The sequence below is a fragment of the Globicephala melas genome, chromosome 5 (genome assembly GCF_963455315.2).
Source record: "Globicephala melas chromosome 5, mGloMel1.2, whole genome shotgun sequence".
Classification (NCBI taxonomy): Eukaryota; Metazoa; Chordata; class Mammalia; order Artiodactyla; family Delphinidae; genus Globicephala; species Globicephala melas.
Window position 1 is genome coordinate 10,564,317 of NC_083318.1, and position 6,000 is coordinate 10,570,316.

Genomic DNA, 6,000 nt, shown 5'->3' on the forward strand with positions numbered 1-6,000 from the left:
TCGTTTTTACGGATACTTCAGTATGATTATTCGGCTGCATGATGGAATTTCTGCACCAGACTGTCAAGAAACAGATAATTAAAAATTGGCATGCCTGAAAGAAGGAAACATTAGTTGCAAAAATTCTAAAAAATAGCTCAAAAATCATCTCAAATTGCCCACTTATTGATTGTTTACAGAGGTCCTTTCACCATGTCTGTCTCAGAGTGGATGAATTTGTTATATACTTTTTTTTTTTTTTTTTCGGTACACGGGCCCCTCACTGTTGGGGCCTCTCCCGTTGCAGAGCACAGGCTCTGGACGCGCAGGCTCAGCGGCCGTGGCTCATGGGCCCAGCCGCTCCGTCGCACGTGGGATCTTCCCGGAGCGGGGCACGAACCCGCGTCCCTTGCATCGGCAGGCAGACTCTCAACCACTGCGCCACCAGGGAAGCCCCGAATTTGTTATATTCTTGTCGATGAGTAGTAGTGGCTGGAGAAAGGACCCCTGATGATGAACATTCGAGAGCAGAATAGGAGTGTAGCACCATGTGCACTTGCAGCTGGAGCTGATAACATTATTTTGTTTGATATGACGTTTGATTTAAATCCATCCTGCGGTTTGAGAGATTTTATAATTGCTAAGTGATATACTGAGTTTCAAGAGTTGAAAAAAAAATAACGGTTTCAATGAACGAAATAAGAAGCAATGCTGATATAACTTTCTCACTGCCAAAGTTAGCAGCAACCTGCTCTAGAGATTCAGAATGACACACAGCAATGAGATGAGCCATCAAGGCAAACCCAGGCGCTAGGCTGTGGAGGTCGAACATTTGGCAACAGAACAGACACTGAGATAAAAGAGGGTCATTAAGGGGAAGCTTAGATAGTTAAAGAGAAATTATAAAGAGCCCTATATCTAGGTACTCAGGATTTGTTCAAGAAAAAACAGGAACCTATTTCTGGGGCAAATAACAAAGCCATACACAGTACACTGTTTGTCATTTATCAGATTGATAAAAATCAAAATGTGCTGTAAATAGAATCTCCTAGTGTTGGTAAGCTGAGACTTTAATATACCATTGGTGAAAATGTCAACTTTTAAACACCATGAATGACAATTTAAATGTTTACTGACAATTTAAAATGTACACATTAGTTTTCAAAGCAATACAGATTCTAGGAAAATTTCCCTCAGATACCTCTATATATATGCAGAAAAACAGAAGTGCAGTGTAATCATTAAATAATTATTTGTATTAGCTAAAGATTAGAAACTATGAACATTGAATAATAGAAAACGTTAAATAATGCACATTCATATCAGAGCATGCCTTGCAGCCATTTAAAAAGTGAGACTGATCTATGAATACTTATTGAAAACTCCAAGATATATAATTAAATGAGGAAAATCAAACTGCAAATGAAGATGTACACATGCTATAAGTTGCAGGGTTTGGGTCCTACTTCCAGAAACTTCCATCTGATCAGAACAGTGAGGGCAATAGGCATATTCCAAAGTAGACGGTAAAAAGTGCCTGGTTTCCTGGTGATGTCATTAAACCTCTGTACTTATTTAGAAGTTCTCATGGGGTGGGAGATATAATTTCATTTGTACTTACATTTCTATCAACAGGATCTTTTTTTTTAACTTCCAACTGATGCATGTATTTATCATACTTTGACTGTTAGTATTAGTGAGTTGTTACATGTTAATCTCTTTGGAAGGTGTAAAGTAATAGAGCTAGTGTTTTATTATGCTCCTTTAAGGGATAATAATAATAATGTATATATTTATATTTCCTTAAGGAATATAACAATATAAATCTACCTATATATTTTATATATAGCATCAATAATTAACATATACATATGTTTCATTATATTCATTAAAGAAATATATATATATATTCCTTAAAAGGAATGGAATAAATTAATATTAGAGAAAAAAAGAGGAAACGTTATTTCTATGAATTGCCTTAAAATATTTTAAATTCTAAAAAGTTTACCTAAATCTTACAATTATCGATTATAGAGTGTGAAATTTTATGTTAGTTTTTATTAGGGTTTTTATGTTGTTGAGTAGAAAAAAATTCTCTACTGAAATTTGCTTTCTTGATATCAGAAAGAACATATTTCTTACAATTTTTCTGAAAGAAGATAACTGTTATGTGGTTGAGATGGTATGTTGGCTATAATTTTGTTAAAAACTCTTCATTTTAATAAGGATTTTAACTATACTCTTTCTGTTTCAATACTCAAGATATGCATAGATTTAGGTTCTGGTAGAAATGTATGCCTATATTCAATATCTGCTTATAGGATTTAATGTAGAGTTGACATAAGGATATGGTGTAGGGATTAAGATATTATATAAACAGGTATTCCAATCCTTCCACATATATTTTACTAATAGAGTGGTTAAGATTATAAAGGACACATTTTACCATAGTAAGGCCCTAAGAAAATAAATCTTGATAATTGGTGCAGCTGCGGTATAATTTCCTTCCAGGCAGGTGATTTGGTTGTGTTTACCCAGGTAAACCCCTGGGTAATCAAAATTGCAAAAGTCATTGATGATCATTTAGATAAAATAGTATAATTCTAGAAATAAATCTGGGTGAGAAGTCCAGCCATGTAACACAAACAGCACAGAAGTGAATTAAAAACAGATTTATTTAAAATCCTCCAGGAAAGAAGAAATATCCCGTCAGTAGCATGAGTGAAGAAAATATGTCATCTGCCCTTTGATGTAATTCTGGTCTTTAAACAGAAAAAGACTTCAAAAGTAAAATTAGTAATACTAAATGTTATGTCAAATGGTACAAAATAAGACTTCAACCTCTTGCAGGAAAACCATCAATAATGCTGCTTCACATCAATTGTTCCAGAAATGGGCTTGCAAATTTTTATCATGAATTTGAGGGAACCAGAACTTTTGAGGATTTTGCTTTGAAGACACCATCTAACCAGCTCTCAGCAACAGAAAGAAATATAAACTGGGGTGAATGTTGCATTGATTATGAAGGATTAGAGAAGACTGTCATTTGTTGTCATAAACTTTGTCAGATATAGTGCAGGGTAACAGATATGTGATACGATAATGACTCAGAAACCACTTTTTGACAAAGTGATTTTGGGGGTACAAGAAAATGACATATCTATATTCTCTATTTTGGGATGGTATGGGGAGAGTTAATAGTAGACTCAGAAAACCCTTCAGACCAATTTCCACAGTACACCTGTAGTAGAAGAGGGTTGAGCAGTAATCTTAATGATATATCATTGCTGTGTATCTGTATACTGTAGAACTATATATTGTTAACTAATGACATATACAATATGATACCTTTTTACGTATACACTATAAGTAGACATGCTTTACTGGCTGAAGGGTGTGAAAATAATGTAGAAGCAGACTCAAATAAGAAGATGAAATAATTTTACATTAAATAAGGTTTTGGCTTAGTAAAGGATAAAACTGCATGCCAAACAGCCTTGCTTTTTCACACAAACATTGTGAAGACAAACTTTGTCCACTCTGCGCAGAGAAATGGAAGGCAGTTGCGGTTGAGACCATATATCCCTTCACACCTTTTAAATTCCCAGCCTCTCTCCCCTGATCATAACACCTACTAGTACCAAGATCTTTTAGCCCATGTAATGACCGAAGGGAAGAAAGTCAGGCAAAGCTTTAAGAAGATTTTACCATTATGAATACTCAAGACCTGGGTAACTTGAATATATACATTGTATATACATAAAACACACAGAATAACATTGACATATATATAATGTTCCTGTGTGTTTTTATATTTATAACATTGAGTGTGTGTGTGTGTGTGTATATATACACACATATGCACACACATATATGTGTGTATATTTACATACACCAACATGAATAAAAATTATCTTTGGATGAGATGCTGGAAATAGGTGTTAGCCTCATCTTCTCATCTTCTTACACTTTTCTAAATTTTCTACTTGTTTATGCATTTAGTGATTTTACCGTTTAGGGAAGTAAAACATTTAAACATATAGAAAGTTAAAAAACAAGCATAAAATAAATTCAGGCCATTGAAGAAAAATATACACAGTAGGCAAAACACAATAATTCATAAATACAAAGTACAATACAATAAACAATGCAGCAATAAATAAAATTTCCAGATATGTGAAGCAAGGGTAACATTAGGATAGACGAGAATGGGTATAGATGAGTTAATAGGATGACTAGCAAATAGAATTTCCACAATCTAGAAGTGGAGTTAGAAAAGGTGAAGAAGAAACAAGAATGACAAAGGAACATATGCGAAGGTAATCTGATAAGAAATGGAGATGGTAGAGTGTGCTAATGCTAGAAATAAAGAGGGATAGTGCAGATAAGATGAAATCTGTAAGAAGATATTAGTGAACAATTTCACTTAAAATATTAAGAGGGATGTGCAAAAGGCAGAAATAGAGTTGCATTTGAGAATACATTGAGATTATTATGTATTTGTGTTAAGAAAACCCATCTATGAGCAAAGAGAGGAAAATAAATTGAAACATTTAATCTAAATTAACTTTAAGGGTTTTCTAAAACAAATGGTTATGTTATAAAGTTAAATGAGTTTATTAGAGAGTAATACTAATATTAGTTTTACTTTATTTGCAATACTGATTTGTTCTTGTTTTGTTTGCACATGTTCAAATTTAGTTAATGTGCATAATGAGAAAAATCACATTTGCTTTTAGGCATATGCTGACCATTTTAAAGGAGGAATAATTTTTAAGATGTATAATAGAAACTAGATAAGTACTGTTTATTTTTCTCTAGAAAATGAGAGATATCACATGGTGATTTTTTTTCTATTTTCTGCTGTTTCCCTGTGTACCTTTTTTGTTATGAATCAACAGTTTGATGTAAATGCCATGACTTATTTTCTACATGCATATGTGCAATTCAGTAAATAACTAGAATGGTATAAATAGGATAATATCATAACTAATTATAATAAAAATCATTAATAGCTAGTATGTGCCAGGTACTGTTCTTACTGCTTTACATATCTTAACTAATCTTTCACAACAGCCCCATTATGTAGGCATTATTATTATTATCCACATTTGCAGAAACTTAGTCTTGTGTAAACAATGTACGTTTCCAAAGTTCATCCAACCGGTATGTGGCAGAGCTGAAACCGAGGACGTGTGGCGTGGTCCCAGAGTTCGTACTCTCAGCCATCAAGTTATATTACCAATCAATGGGTAAAATGTATTCCATTAATATTAATGTATGAATGCCATTTTATATTCACAGATAGCTTCTATTGCTTTAAACAGCTTTAATACAAATACGAATTATATCTGTTTAGTAGACTTCAGCCAAAAATATTCTCTTCCTGTGTTATCTTTTTCCAACAAAGAACATTTTTATATTTAAAAAAAATCAAAATCTCTCTCTCCATTTACATTATTACAAAGTTCATTGGATCATGGCTTTGTGTAACCATGAACGAAATCATCTCATCTCCATTTCCTGAGTTCCTAATTACATGCGGCATGTTAAATCAAGTCCACGTGGGGAAAGGCCACTTAATTAATTAATTTAATTAACAGTAAGACAGAAGAGAGGATACGGTTATCATATTATAATCACTCCTTTGGGATACTTTTCTGGCACAATGTGTTCCATATTTGAGTGGTAAAAGAATAGCCACTCTTTATTAGTTTTATTTATTTGCACCTAAATGAACTCCTCAACACAAAACCTAGGATAATATATTTCTACTTAGAATTCAGACAAGGGGAATATTTATGTAATCTCAAAATATTTGGGAACCTTTAAGTGTTCATAATATGATATTTTTGTATTGGGAAAGAGGGATTAATGATAAATACAGTTCCTTTTCTGGCCTGTGTGATTTGCTTCCAGGTAACAGTTGTATAAAGATGAACAGTCATAGCTAGTCAAGTTCCAGCTTAGAGGTAATACTACCTGGAATAGAATCTTGAACAAAATATTGAGGTTTTATTT